This window comes from Triturus cristatus, chromosome 2_2 (genome assembly GCF_964204655.1).
Source record: "Triturus cristatus chromosome 2_2, aTriCri1.1, whole genome shotgun sequence".
Classification (NCBI taxonomy): domain Eukaryota; kingdom Metazoa; phylum Chordata; class Amphibia; order Caudata; family Salamandridae; genus Triturus; species Triturus cristatus.
This window is the reverse complement of record NC_140582.1, coordinates 353,250,734-353,266,348: the sequence shown is the minus strand read 5'-3', so window position 1 is coordinate 353,266,348 and position 15,615 is coordinate 353,250,734. Positions and strand designations below refer to the sequence as shown.

The window sequence follows — 15,615 nt, the reverse complement described above, 5'->3', positions numbered from 1 at the left end:
CAGGCCCCCTCTGTCCTTCTTGGGGACCAGAAAGTAGTGGGAGCAACCACCACGTCCTACTTCTGGCCCAGGAACGCGCTCGATAGCCCCCTTGGCCAAGAGGGCCGTAACTTCCTGCTGGAGAATCAGCAAGTGATCCCCCCCCCCCCCAACATGCGGTGGCACCGAGGTGGCATGGCGGGAGGGGAGGACTGTAAGGGAAGAGAATAACCCCCAGCAGATGATCTGCAACACCCACTTGTCCGATGTGATATCGCACCAGTGGTGGAGGTGGTGGCGGACCCTGCCACCCACCGGCGTGGGGTGCTCCACAAAGCTCGGATTAGGAAGGTTTGGAGGTAGAAGCAGCGGAGCCGGACTGCCCCCCACGCTGATTCCCAGAGCCGCCCCTGCGGAAGCCGCGTCCGCGCTGAGGCTGGTTCTGCACAGGCTTGTTGAAGGAACGTGCCTGGGAGCCCCTGCATTGGCCACGAAAGGAACGAAACCCAGGAGTGGCTGGGCTGTTAGTGGAAAGACCCAAGGACTTGGCCGTGGCCCGCGATTCCTTAAAGCGCTCCAGCGCACTGTTGGGCTTATAGCCAAACAGGTGAGTGCCATCAAAGGGCAGGCCATAAGCGATCTCTGGACGTCAGGGGAGAACGCAGTGGATCACAACCAGGCGTGGTGACGCAGCGCCACAGTCATAGAAATCGCCCTGCCCAACGAGTCAGCGGTGTCCAAACCACACCGAATGGCAAACTTAGCCGCATCCTTACCCTCAGCAACCGCCTGGGAAAGCACAGCATGGACCTCCTCAGGACACTGAGGTAACACCTGAGCAACCGTGTCCCACACCGCGTGGGAATAGCGGCCCAACAAGCAGGCAGTGTTCACCGACCGCAGCCCCAAGCTGGCCGAGGAAAACAACCGCTTACCAAGAGTCCTTATCCGGTGGAGCCGTGGGAAAGGCACTCTGCGACCTCGAGGCCCGGATAACCAGACTCTCAGGCGTGGGATGAGTGGTCAGAAATGCGGGGTCACCAGGCGCTGGGCGGTGACGCCTGGCGACATTCTTATCCAGAGGCCCCTGTGGCCGGCCTCGACCAAGTGCCCAACAGGGCGTCGGGGAGGGCGTCGTTGAAGAGAAGCAGTGGCTCTGACGAAGTCGACGCCGTCTGTACACCTCAGTAAGGAGGTTAGTTTGGAGGGCCACCGTAGGAAGATCAAGGTTGAGGACCTCAGCAGCCCGATGGAGCACCATTGTGTAGGAAGCGCCCTCCTCCATCGTAGGTGGGGGGAGAGGCAAACCCCGAGTCAGAAGAGACATCGAGGTCACCGGCGTTCTCCAGATCGTCCACTCTGTCCTGCTCGGAGTCACATTGACGGGTAAGAGGGTCCTCGGACCCCTCCCAGTCATCCTCCACCTCCGTTGCAGGAGGAACCGGTTGCGGCGGCAGAGCCGGAGAGGGGACAAACGGCGTCGTAAATGGCGCCGTGAATGGCGCCTGCCGGCGCAGTCTCCCAGGCAGGAACTAAATGGTCCAGGAACCGGGGCAAGGGTGGAACTAACGGCACCCACTGCGGCGCCTGAGGTGGAGCGGAGGGCGGCGCTTGGGCCGGAGCCGGCAGCACTGGACCTCGTGGCACCGGCGCCTTAGCTGCATCTGCCGGCGGCGCCGATGGGCCAACAGGATCTGGACACGAGACCTCGGGGCCCTAAGACACGCCGGCGGGAGCCCGAGGCCTAAAAAGGCGGTCCATGGTGGCAAGAAACTCTTGCACCCGTTCAGGAGTCGCCGACGGACCCGGGTAAGGCGGGTAGGCCGCGGGACTCCCAGGCTCCAAGGGAGTCGCAGGGGCAGAACCCCTGTCCCCCTTGTCCATATCCGAGGACCGACGGGGGGACGCCGGAGACCAAACACGCTTCTTCGACTTATTTTTGTGTCGTCGCTTACCGGAATCCGAGGGCGAAGACTTGGAGCCCGAGGAGCGACGACTGCGGCCCCTCAAGCGGTCCCTGGAGCTGTAGAGGCATTGGGACGAGTGCCGGACCTCCAGCAGCTTCCGGCGCTGCTCCCTTAAGGCCTTCGGGGCCATGGCTTGACAGTACCGGCAGGACCGGAGTCATGTTCGGTCTCCAGGCAGTAGAGGCAAACATCATGGGGGTCCCGCCACCGACATGTTGCGACGGCAAGCCCCACAAGACTTAAAGCCAGGCCTCCCTACGTGCACCAAGAGAAAAAAGGGGAGACAAAAACTCTCAAAAGAGTAGTCAAAAAGTGACTAAAGGTACGTGCTCTATCCGGATCTGCGCTTGCTAGCGCGGATAAAGAAAGAACTGACGTCAGCACGCATGAGTGGCGCCTAAGTAGTCTCCGTGACGTCATCTCGGCGCTTACGACGCCAGCGATAGACGCGGTGCTGCATGACGCGCAGGGGTACTAATAGCAAAATTTTCTGGATCCAGTCTGACGCATGGGGATATTCTATGGTAAGGAATCTATCACTAACGTGTCTCTTTCAGATAATCTTTTTCCCGAACTGCTCAAGTTTTTTAGATTCATTGTCCGGAGGTGCGGAAGAGAATGCACTCGGAGAGGCAGAGGCCTGGACAACCAGACTCGAAAGCGTTGGGTGTTGCGTGAGAAAACTGGGGCCGGGCGATGGTGTCGTGCCACACTCCTATCCACAGGAACCCCTGTGTTAGGCTTGGTCCAGGTGCTTAACAGAATGTCTGTAAGTGCGTCATTAAATTGCAGTAGCGGCTAGGCCGAGGAGGTCGCCGGCTGCAGCACCTCAGCCAGGAGATTGGTCCTGATAGGCATGAACGGGAGCTCAAGGTTAAGAGCCTCAGCCGCTCTACGCAACATCACAGAAAAAGTCCCAACCTCCTCCGTAGCTACGGAAGAAGGGGACAGTGTACCAGGGTGCGGAGAGAAATCCAGATCGCCTGGACCTTCCATATCACCCTCCCACTCTGGTTCATCCTCACATTGAGCTGCGAGAGGCTCCTCAACCCCCCCCCCCCCCCCCCCCCCCCCCCAGTACTCCCCTTCGTCCACCGGCTGTTTAAGAGGCTGGTAAGGTCGAGGGGCCAGAGATAAGGGAATGAACTCCCCACCTGGAATAGGAATCGGAGGATAATAGACCAATCCAGGCTCGACGTAGTCCGGCCCCGTAGGCAACGGCGTCTTGTCCTGCGTCGGATGCGGCGCTGAGGCCGGAGCCAACGGCGCCGCAGGGTATCTTGCCCGCGTAGCCGGGGCCAAAGGCGGCGGCACGGGGGCAGAACCACCCAACAGGTCCACAGGGCCCGAAGGCGCAACGGAGGGGCCCGATGGGGCAAATAAACAGCCCATGGCCGACAAGAATAGCTGTATTTCTTCCGGAGTCGTGTATGGCCCCGGGATAGGAGGGTAGGCTGCAGGCATCAACGGAGTCTCCACTGGAGCCACGGCAGAGTGACCACCCGCCCCCTCAACCACATCCCACGACCGGTGAGGGGTAGACAAAGAGCGACATCGCTTCTTCGACATCTTATGGCGCTTTGACGTACCTGTCCCCGATTCTGACGAACGGTGGTGTCAGCCCCGCGACCTGCCCCTCGACATCCCAAGGGAAAGGGGCCTCTAGCATCACGGAACCGATTGCCGGGCCTCCAACAACTTTCGGGAACAGTCCCGCATAGCCTTCGGCGCCATGGGCCGACAATCGGGGTGTGTCTCGGGGTCATGGGCGTTCCACAAGCAGAAGAGAAACACGTCATGCGGGTCTGCCACCGACATGTTCCGATGGCAGTCCCTACAGGACTTAAACCCAGGCATCTCTACTGCACCAGAAGTCGAGTACTCGACAAATCAAGAGAAACAAGTCTCAGAAATAAAGTTAAAATATTAACTAGGAGTACCGCTCTCTCTCTCGTATCTGCGCCTGCTGGCGCAGAAAAAGAAAGAACTAACGTCAGCGCGCGTGGGCGCGTCTAAGTAGCTCAGATGACGTTATCTCGGTGAATACGACACCTGCGACGTACGCAGAGCCGCACGACAACGCCTACCGACGCTCACGGGTACTGCTGTCGAAAACTTTCCGGATCCAGTCGGACGCCTTGGGATATTCTAAGGTAAGGAATCTATCACTAACGTGTCTCTTTCAGATGGACCTACACACAAATTGCACACAGACTTTCATTACAGGCTGCGTGATATGGTGCAAACCATGAATGAAAACATGACATGGCACACTCCTAGGTGTCATGCCAAACTAAGTGCATCTAATATATGCAAGTCACCACTATAGCAGGCCTTTGAAACATAAGGCAGGGTGCATTGTATTTTATGTGAGGACATATCTGCATGAACAGATATGTCCCTGTGATATCTAGTTCTATTACTGGATATTGCAAGTAAGCACGGAAGGGTCTTAAGGTATGTACTGGGCACTGGTCAAAATGAATTCCCCAGCTACATAATGGCTTCACTGAAACACATGGTGTTTGGTACCAAACACCTCGTATTAATAAAACCACACTGATTCCAGTGATTGCTTTATCTGATAGAGACTACTAGCCGCAGATTCCTTAACATAGAATTAACCCCAGGTGTGAGACTGGATCCGGAAAACTTTCTTTGCCCCAGCATCTCTGCACGCCGGGGGGCGGTACCAAGCGACACAGCCCTGAGGTCTTCCGCGGGCGTGACGTCAGCGAAGTCACATAAGCCCCACCCCGGCGCGCTGACATCAGTTTCCTTCTTTTCCGCGTGCAACGCGGGTACGGATCGTGTCCCTGACCTGTTTTCAGGCCTTCTTTTCACGCTTTGCGTTGTGTGACGGTGTGCGAATGCCTTCGGGCTTCAAGACGTGCTCGTCTTGCGCGCGTCAGATGGTGACAGACCCTCATCCTATTTGCATGTGGTGTTTGGACGAGCACCATGATTCGACTCTTGCCAGCATCTGAAGCCGAAGTCCTGGCGGGAGCGCCAAATGAAACTCCTTTCGGCCCGCTTGTCCAGATCGGTGTTGTCTCCGCGTCCGTCCCCCGCGTAAGGGTCCAAGAATCGCCGATTCCGACATCGCCCGTCACTAAGGCCCCTAAGGCGTCCCTCGCCCGTCGGTAAGTTTTATAGCTTGTCCCCGAGGCCTGGTCCCCACTCTGCGGAGGGCGCGGGTTCTCCGCGGGACATGCAGCTTCATTCGTCGCCACCCTATCTGCCGTTTCCCGGCGTTGGGGCGACCAGGGTCCAAATGGAGGGCTATGCTGTGGCTCTACAGGCTTCGTTGGCCCCTTCTCCTCTGCCTGGGATGTCCGCGGTTTCCTTGCCACGTGCGGGGCCTTCCGAAGAGTCGCCGGCGGCTCCAGCCCTGTCGCCAACGGGTTCGGCTTCAGGTTTTGGAGGTGTGGTGTCGTTGGGGTGCGGTCCTACAGGGTTCCCCCCTTCGACCCACGGCGTCTCTGCCTCGCAGCAAACCCCCCGAGGGGGTCCCTGTGGTGTCATGGGAGGAAGCCGGGACTCGCGACTCGTCCCAAAGTCCTCTTCGGTCTTCTGGACAGGCGGCAACCTTGCCAGAGGCCGAGCTGACGCCTCTCAGGTGCAGACGGCTGTCGGCCCTTGCGACGCCACGGTTGCTGGCTAGGGGCCGGGGTGCGTCCCCGGTTCCCTCTCGCCTCGCAGGCAGCTGCCTCATCAGACGAGTCTGCACCTATTCGGCGCCGTTCTTTTGTCGACCCGACGCCAGCCCTGCCCCATTCTCCTAGGGCACAAGTGGTGGTGGAGGTCGTCTCGGCGTCCCCTCCGGCGCCGTTTGACGTCACGCCGGCGCCTGTGGCTGACTCCACAGCGCCGTGCTGGTTTCGGGTCATCGACTCGTCTCCAGAGGCCCCCTCCTCTCCGGAGGTTCGTCAACTTTTTGTCTCTTCTTCCCCGGAGACGGGTCGCCGCGTCGTGGCCTTTTCCCCGGCGTCTTCCAGGGACGGCTCTTCACCGTCCCCGCTGCCACAGCCTTCCCCAGAAGCACCTCAGGTCCCCCACTCATCCGTGAATCTTCCACCATTCTGGGGCTGGCCATTTCTTCCTCTAGCTGGACTCAGGGATAGCCGGCTTAGTTTACAGCCGTCACCCACGGAGGAATTGCTCTCCCGCCCACAATGCCCTACAGAGGCGAGTGCAGCCTTTGCTTGGGCCATTTCCAAAGCCGCTGGCATTTTGCACATGGGCGACCCCGCCATCCCATTCCCTACGGACCATTTGCTTGAGGTTCTCAATCAGGGCTCTGGTGGACGGGAGCCGCTTCTTCCATTCAAAGCTTCGCTCCATAATTCTCTTCTGGGGGTGTCCTGCCACGGGGGATCCGGTGCCCCAGTCGCTCCTATACCGCCACCGTCCTGCTCCACACGATCCAGTCTGCTTTTCTTTCCACCCTTCTACCCAGGGCCCTCTTCTGCAGACTGCTTTTTCATCCTTGCCTTTGGTGTTGTTTCCTCCGTCACAGGAGGCCCGGTGGTTGGATTCATGGGGGCGTACCATCTTCGCTTCTTCTAGTGCTGCTTTGCGAGCTCTCAACACGCTTTGTGTGTTGGCCAGGGCTACTTCCAGCTTGTGGGATGCCGTGGAGTCCCTTCTGTCTTGTGCCTCTCAAGAAGGTGTCTGCGCTGATCTGCGGCGCCATGTGATGGCTAGCCGGGAGTTGGCTGCGTTTATTCTTCGTTCGGCCCTGGATGCTTCTGATGCTCTCTGCCGCACTATGGCAAGTTCAGTAGCTCTCCGTCGCCATGCTTGGTTGAGGGATAGCGTTTTTCCTGAGAATGTTAGGGAGCGTCTGGTTGACCTGCCTTTTGTTGGGGTGTTTTTGTTTAACACCCCTGCGGATGCCGCCATTCAGCAGCTCCTTGCGGGGCTCCGTCCTTCTCCCCCTCTATAAACTTGGCTTGTTGGTCGTCTTCTGCTTTATGGGAGGAGTTATCCCACCTTTTTTCGGGTGTCTAGTGGTTAGGTTGGACTGTCTGTGTATTTTGTGTGGGTTGGCCCCTTTGTACTGTTGGCTGCTGGTACAGCCCCTTTGGCTTTCGTGGTTCTTTGGTTGTTGGTACACCGGTATGTGTCCTCAGGTTGGACCTTCTGTATGTTTTTGTTTGGCTGATTAGCAAGCCGTCTGTGGTTCTATCTGCAGGTCCTTTATGTTCTTGTCCTCTGCTGCGGGATTTTTCCCTAAGACGTATTCCCATGTTTTCTTGGGACGTATCATGCCCTATGTGGGGTACTTGTAACTATTGCATAGCTCTGTCCTGAGCTGGGAAGGTATGGTTGCCCTTTTTCGGGTTCCCTGCCTTTCCTGGCATCACTGTATACCGCAGGTGCGGTCTCTTTTGTCTTGTCGGGGCGCAGCTTGCACTGCTCCAGGTTCTGTCAATCTCAGTGTTCACTACATCGCTCGACCAGTCTGGCATGCTGTCAACGGTGTTGTGGTGTTTCCGCCTTCCTGTCTGGCGTTTCGGCCTGGTCCTCTGTCTGGTGTTCCAGGGGGGCTAGGTTTCTCCTGGCTTTCCTGTGTTCTGGTTGAAGGCTTGGGTCCGTCCTCCGTGTCTCTCCTCTTTCTCTTCTGGCTGGTCCCACTTCTTTGCGTGGGTCGGTGTGTGTCTATAGAACGATCCTCATTTGGGGATTGTTCTGAATTTCCCTGGCCTCTGCCCTCAGCTTGCGCCTGGCTTGTTCTGAGTGCACTGCTCCATGGTATTGTCAGCTGCCGGCTGCGCACGCCTGCTCGTTCTGGTCCACCGCCGTGGCCCTTAGTGTGTTCCCTTGTGCCCCTGCCTCTTGTTCTACTGGGGCTTTGCGCACCTGTGCCTTTCTTCTTCCGCCTGTGCTTCTTGGCTGTGGAGCCGTTCCTGCCTTGTCTGCTGCCTTGCGGCTGATGCCTGTTCAGCTGTCCTCTATCGCTGTGCGTTTTCCTACGGCGGGCTCTGCCTCCGGTTCTACCTCTTCTCCCTGGAGTTGGGGTGGTTCTTTTTCTCCTGGGTGCTCCTCTACGACTGTCTGTCCCTACGAGGGTTAGTGGCGGTTGTACCTCGGATGGGATTGGGGTCTTCTAGTCTTCCCTTCACCTTGTTCTTGCTTACTTCTGCTTGGTAGTGGCTGGGCAGCCCTTCTTGTCCCCATGACACGTCTCCTGCTGGGGCCCTGTGTTTCTTCCTACTGGGGAGGTTCACTCGCAGGCCCTCCTCCCCTCTGGGTATGGCTAGGGTATCTATTCTACGTTAAGGAATCTGCGACTAGTAGACTATCAGATGTACAAGTTGCTTACCTTCGGTAACGATGTATCTGGTAGAGACGATTCTAGCCGCAGATTCCTTCACGGCCCGCCCTTCCTTCCCGCTCTGCTAGGACCTTCAGTTTGGTTTTCTGCACTCGCCTCCCTCCGGGTGGCTTGTCTTCTGTGGGTGTCCGCTTCGCTTCCTCCCAGACAGGATGCTTCGTTCTGCTTGATTGTTCCAACCATTCCCTTATGATATATGGTCGGTTCATGTGTGCTTCTGCATCCCTCCACCCTGGTTTTTTCTCCAGTGTAGGGGCCTAATTTTAATCTTCACCCTTTTATTTGCTTGGGGTTTCTGATTCCTTTGCAGTCGTCTACGTTTTTTTTCCCGCCTGTACCTCGGCCTTTTCGCTCCTTTCAGGGCATCCGGCCCTCCTTGATGGTGTCCTCTGGGGGTGAATTGCTGTTACTCCTCTGTTTCGGCTTGTTGCCCTTCACTGTTGTAGATTGTGATTGCAGTCTCTCTCTCTCTTCTGCTATGGCGTTTTTCACATGCTTTCTGCATCCAAGGAGGATGTCGCCTTAGCTTGCAAGGGTGTTCCTCAGAGCGGTGCGATGCTCTTTCACTGCTATGGCTTTCACCGTTATGGCTTTTTGTACGTTAGTGCTTGGCACTTTTCCTACTGGTGCTGTTCCTTACCTTTCGTTTCTTTCTTTTTTGATTCACTGATTTTTCGCACACTGTTCATATACTCGCCACAGTTTTGTTTGTGAAGGCTCGGCCTTGTGGCGCGGAAAAGTTCTCCGAAGAAAACTGATGTCAGCGTGCCGGGGTGGGGCTTATGTGACCTCACTGACGTCACACCCGCGGACGACGTCGGGGAGGAGTCGCGTGTTACCGCCCCCTGGCGCGCAGAGATGCTGGGGCAAAGAAAGTTTTCCGGGCCCAGTCTCACGTCTGGGGATAATTCTACGTTAAGGAAGCGGCAGCTAGAATTGTCTCTTCCAGATACATCGTTACCGAAGGTAAGTAACTTGTACGTTAATACATACACCCAGAGGATACCTGAGAGGTATTCCCTGAAACCTACCAGACCTCTAGACAGCTGGCTGGTCCAATCCAGTCTGCCAAAACAGACTAGTTTCTAACCCCACTAGGGGTGAGAGTTCATGCTCTCAGAAAGTCAGGAACAATGCCTGCTCTGGAGGAATGTGTTTCACACCTCCTCAAGGAAGGCTGTTAAATTGCATTCCGAGGCAGGGTGCTTCAAAGAGCCCAATGCCGTTGGTATGTGAATCTGGCTTCCCTCACGGGTGAGGGGATGCCCATCCCCCTGACCCGGATCCATTTGGTACCAGATCAGGTGGTAAAATTAGTAGTCAGAGAGGCGTGTCCACCCTCAGGCTAGTTCCACCTCTAAGGTGGGCTACCTGATGTGGATTAAAAATCTGTCATCTTGGTGATGGCAGAATTATGAACTCTGGGACAGGGTTATGCCCTCTTTCTACAGGAAGTGGTCATATAGAGGGTGTAATGACCCCAGGGGTAAGTAGCCCATTAGGCATCCGACTGGGTCCGGATACATTTTTTCGGAGCAGTTGTAGGAGAGTAGGATCTGCTTCACATGGGTACCCCCACTTTTTGCTGGTGTTGAACAAGTTACTTACCTTCGGTAACGATGTATCTGTAAGAAACATTAGTTAGTTAGATTCCTCACCTTAGAATATCTCCAGGCGTCAGGCTGGATCCGGAAAGATTTTTTGTAGCAATACCCCTTGCGCGTCGCTAGATGTCGGTTCGCAGAGCGGGGAGGATGGGTGGGTCGGTGAGGAATCTAACTAACTAAGGTGTCTTACAGATACATCGTTACCGAAGGTAAGTAACTTGTTCATCTGAAAGAAACACGTTAGTTAGATTCCTCACCTTACAATAGATACCACAGCAATACCAACCCCGGTGGAGGGTCTGCGAACCAAGATCACACCAGAAAGTCCTGGAGAACAGAACGGCCAAAGAAGCCATCTCTCCGGACTTGGCTGTCCAGGCAATAGTGCAAGGGAACTAGTCGCCGCTGTGGCCCGGGTGGAATGGGCTCTCAGCCCGACAGGAGGGCCCTTTTTCGCCAAGGAGTACCAAACCTTTACACACAAGACGACCCACTGTGAGATGGTCTGCTTGTGTACAGCCCTCCCCTTCTTAGCACCTACGTATCCAACAAAAAGTTGGTCGTCCACCCGGAACTGTCTGGTGCGGTCCAAATAAAAGGACAGCGCACATTTGGGGTCCAGACGGTGGAGCCTCTCTTCCTCTTTCGAAGGATGCGGAAAGAAGGAGGGCAAAGTGACCGATTGCCCGATGTGAAAGGGGGTCACCACTTTCGGAAGAAAAGAAGGACGAGTCCGGAGGACAACCTTGTCCGGATGATAAGAAAGAAAGGGAGGCTTAGATGACAGAGCCTGGAGCTCACTCACCCGTCTAGCCGAGGTGATAGCTACCAGAAAGGCAGTCTTAAGAGTCAGAAGACGAAGGGGACAATTGTGAAGAGGCTCAAAGGGAGCACACATCAGAAAGGTCAAGACAAGATTCAAATCCCACTGAGGCATTACGAAGGGGACAGGAGGAAAAATGTGAGTAATGCCTTTAAGAAAACGCGAAACAACAGGGGACTTGAAAAGAGAAGGCTGATCAGGAAGCCGTAAGAAAGCAGAGATGGCAGCAAGATAACCTTTCAAGGTGCCCAGAGCAGAGCCCTGCTGGGCCAAAGAAAGAAGAAAGAGTAGAACCTCAGAACTAGGGGCGGAAAGGGGATCCACAGCCTTTGCTGTGCACCATGCCACAAATTTGTTCCACCTGCAGGCGTATAACGATTTTGTGGAGGGCCGCCTGGCCGCCAGAATCACATCACAGACCTCAGGAGGCAAGTCAAATGGCATCAACTGTCGCCGCTCAATCTCCACGCATGGAGGTGGAGGCTGGACAGGTTCGGGTGGAGGACCGTCCCCTGCTGCTGCGACAGAAGGTCCTCCTGAAGAGGCAGTCGTACCGGAGGATCGATTGACATACTGAGAAGCTCGGGATACCAGTACCTTCGTGCCCAATCCGGAGCCACTAAGATGACTTGAGCCCGGTCGCGCCTGATCTTCTTCAGCACTCTGGGCAGAAGTGGTATAGGCGGAAAGGCGTACAACAGACCGCAACTCCACTCGCGACGAAAAGCGTCTCCGAGCGAGTGCCGCCTTGGAAATTCCAATACGCAGAACTGCTGACATTGCGCGTTCTCTTCGGTGGCGAATAGATCTAACCAAGGCTCTCCCCACTGCAGAAAGAGACCTTGTGCCACCTCGGAGTTCAGACGCCATTCGTGATCCATCATGCACCGGCGGCTGAGTTCGTCTGCTCTGGCGTTCAGAGAGCCCGCCAGACGTTGAACCACCAGGATGATGCCCTGGTGTTCCAGCCATGTCCAGAGGCGCAGAGCCTCCTGACAAAGGGTCCACGACCCCACCCTGCCCTGTTTGTTGCAATACCACATGGCGGTGGTGTTGTCCGTGAACACCTGCACGACACTTCCCCGGACAGAGGGAAGGAAGGCTTTCAGTGGAAGCCGGATCGCTCTCAGCTCCAACAAGTTGATATGGAGTTGAGGCTCCGCCGGAGACCAGAGGCCTCTGATCTCCGCCTCTCCCATATGGCCCCCCCCATCCCAGGAGGGACGCGTCCGTCACTACTACGTGCTCCGATTAGGGTTGGGAGAGGCATCTGCCCCTGACCCAATCGCGGTCCGTGAGCCACCACTGCAACTGTTTCACAGTGCCCTCCGAGATCAAGACATGGTCGGACAGGTTGCCTCGATGCTGGGCCCACTGAAACTTCAGTTCCCACTGCAGAGCCCGCATTCGCCACCTGGCGTAATGCACCAACAGAATGCAGGAGGCCATCAGCCCCAGAAGCCGCAGCACCAACCTGACCGAAACCCAGGATAGAGGTCGAAAGATGGGAATCAGAGCCTGAATATCCCGGACCCGCTGTTCCGGAGGATAAGCCCCGAACTGCGCCGAATCGAGAACCGCTCCGATGAAGAGGAGCTTCTGGGAGGGTCTCAGGTGTGACTTCGGCACGTTGATGGAGAACCCCAGCAAATGCAGGAGGTCGGCCGTAGTCTGGAGGTGGGAGACGACTTGCTGGGGCGAGCCCGCCTTTAACAGCCAGTCGTCGAGATAGGGGAAGACTGGAACCCCCGATCTGCGCAGATGAGCTGCGACCACCGCCATCACTTTCGTGAACACCCAAGGGGCACTGGTGAGGCCGAAGGGGAGCACGGTGAACTGAAAGTGCTCCTGACTGTGAGAAGTTGGCCTGATATGTAGTGCTCACTATTCTAGTGATCACTGTGTATCATTCCAAACGACCCTTATTGATGATTGGTTGTAAGTCAACCTTATAGACCAGCTAGCCTAGTAGCGTGGACAAGAGCAGTCTTTAGGCTAAACTCTAGAGGGCGTGTTAAGCCAGCTGTTTTACCACCACATTTTACCACCATATTTACCCCTTGAACACCACGTGAAAGGACACCACACAAGTTGTTATGAAAATAAAGGATATTTATTTATAACAAGACTACCCTGGCTCTTTATGAGTCAGGGAGCTAAGTACACTACAAAACTCTTATGAAAATACTTCAAGTTGCACAATTTACACAAATGCCCGAGGGGCACGAAAAACCATCTACGCTAAAAGTGGAATGCGAATGGTTAGAGTCTAAAGTTACTGATTCCGGAAGGATCCGATCAGTGGGACTAAACGAAAAAGGAGCTGGACACTTGTAGAGCGAACCTGCGATGGAGCACCGAAATGCTCGAGTTACCTAGCCCAGAGGCTGCGGCTGCGTGAGGTTCAGCAAGATGTCGGGAGTCCTCGTTGTAGTCTCAGGAGCCTGAAAGAAGAAGTTGCTGGCAGGCGACCAGTGTCGATATTCGGAGAGATCCAAGCCTGGATCGGTGATGGAGATAACCTGAAAGCAGAGGGGACTCAGTTCTTAATCACTAGCCAGTGATTGAGTTGGCACCAGGATGGCACCGGAGGTAGTCACCGCGATCAGGTGAGTGGGTGACGCTGGACTCTGCTGTCCCTCGGTGCAGGAGGCGTTGTCGGCGACCTGGCAGAAGGGGCGAGCTGTCCCACGAAGGTGTCTGCTGTCGGCGATGCTGGACCCAAGATTGGGCAACAACCCTTGGCAAGGCAAGCCCACGCGGTGGAGTCAAGATGGCGTCTGGAGTGGACCAGGGGGGTCCGGGGTGCTCCTCTATTGGAGGGGAGCCAAGGCCAGTCTAGAGCAACCAGACCAGCGGCGGAAGTGTCGTGGTGCGTCGTTAGGAGGGCCACTAGCCAACAGCAAGTGACCGAACAACGCGATGAGCGGCAAAGAGCAGAAGGGCCCCCACGCAGATCTCGGGGATGCTGGGAGGCTGGTCTTCGGTGCTGGAGCTGCTCAGGGTTGGGGCTTCTCAAACCCCAGGAGCACTCACTCGAGGGTACCTCGGTGGTCGTGCTAGGCAAGCGTCGTGCAGGTTTGGATGATGGCCGGTCCCGCAGGTCTCGTCACACCCACGAATCTCAGCTGGGCTGATGATGCAGGTAGAGGTCAGAGATGGCAGGGAATCCGGGTCTCGTCGAGCTGGTCAGTCTGAATCCGGAGGATGGACGTGCAGCAAACCGCAAGCGCTTAGGTGGTGCCTGCTGGTGCAGGGTGGCTACTCCTTAGCCACAAGGGAGAGTCTTCAGAAATAGTCAAGAGTTCCTTTCGTGGAAAGTAGTTCAAGATTCAGAATTATCCAATTTGGGAAGGGGGCCCGCTCCTACCTTTATTCTAAGAAAAGGGGCTGGCCCGTTGTTAGAAATGAGGGGGCTCTGGTTGACGCAGGTGTGAACCCACAACAAGCAGGGACCCTTTACTTCTTGTCAGGGCGAAGGATGACTCCCCAGAATAACCCCTGCTCACCCTCTAGGTGCGTGGCGCGAGCAGTCTAGGCTAAGTCTCAGGCGTACACGGTTAAGCAAATGCAATTACACATACAGTAAACCTCTTGCATGCACCACAAACGGACACCAATCAGGAAGTATATAAAAATAAGCTTTTATGTAGTTTCAGCAGATTCAAATACAAGGCCCAGTAACGTTGAACTGATGGGGCCACAATTCTTGGAAATACGGTCAAGTTCTCTTGGTTTTACGGAAAGTTCTTTAGGCGGGCACAAGGTAACTGTAGGCCTCAGCGCACTTCGTGCTGAGGCAGCGCCCAGGGAGCACACAGCAGATGACAGGGAAATAAGAACGTTGCGGACCCTGGATCCGATGCGAGCTCGCGGTCGAGGTCGTAAGTACAGTACCTTGTTTCTTGACGCAAAGGCGGGTGCGGGATTTCAGCGGCTCTTCGACAGAAGAGCGAGGCGGCGTCCGGGGCTCCCACACTTCACGATGGGGGGTCTGATCTTCAGGCTCACGACAGGAGCGGGGTGTTGCAGGTGGCGGGTGAACAAAGCGGGGCAGCCGGGCACGCCGATGCGTCCGGGCCGTCCGAGGCTTGGAGATGCTCACAAAACGCCGATTCCGGCGGGAGGGTGAAGGTGCACAGCGAGCCTCCACGAGCGAGGTGACGGGGCAGCCCAGCACAGCGTAGGGGGAGCGGCTCCGATCGAGCGAGGCTCTTCCCAAGGCGGGGGCGGCTAAGCAGTCCTGGTCACGGCTCAGGGAGGGACTGGGCACGAGGGTCACAGCTCCGGCGAGGGAAAGGACACCACAGTCCAGCAGCAGGCGAGTGAAGATCAGGTAGAGCCCAATGGTCCTGGGGCTCAGTTCAGGGGGCAAGCTCAGTTCCAAGCCCTTGGAGATCGTTTTGGAAAAGCACAAGTCTCGAAAGTAAAAGTAAAGTAAAAGTCTTCAGCAACAGTTTCTCTTCTCTCCTTTGGCAGCAAGGTCACCACTGCAGGCCAATCCCCCAGGATAGGGACAGTCTTCCTCCTACAGCTTTCCCGGTGCCTCCTCCTCAGGCAGAGATTCTTCTTGGTCAAAAGCGGATCTAGTTTCTTAGGAGCAGGGCTCCTCCATTTATACCACAAATCTTTTGTTCTCCCAGGCCAGGGGGGCCCTTGCCTAGTTCAGTCCGGTTCCTGAGCACTTTGTTTACGTGATGCAGGCTTCTTCTTTCAGAGTGCAGGGCAGAGTCATCAGACGCTCCACAGGGGGTGGAGCCGGCATTGAGGTAGCGGAGCACTGTCCTATTCAGAGCCTAGGAGCACTCCTCCCACCCATCTACCTGTCGATCGTCCTATTCATACCAGGCTACCTAGCCCTGCCCATCTGGGTTCCCCCAGCCCTGTCACTCACACCAG

At 56.1% G+C, this 15,615-nt stretch overlaps 1 protein-coding gene across 2 annotated transcripts in view; it reads right to left on the bottom strand.

The window, feature by feature from the left end:
• The window catches only part of CENPE (centromere protein E), a 1,911,253-nt gene that overhangs the window by 324,300 nt on the left and 1,571,338 nt on the right, over positions 1–15,615 (bottom strand). The gene's annotated exons all lie outside the window — the stretch shown is intronic.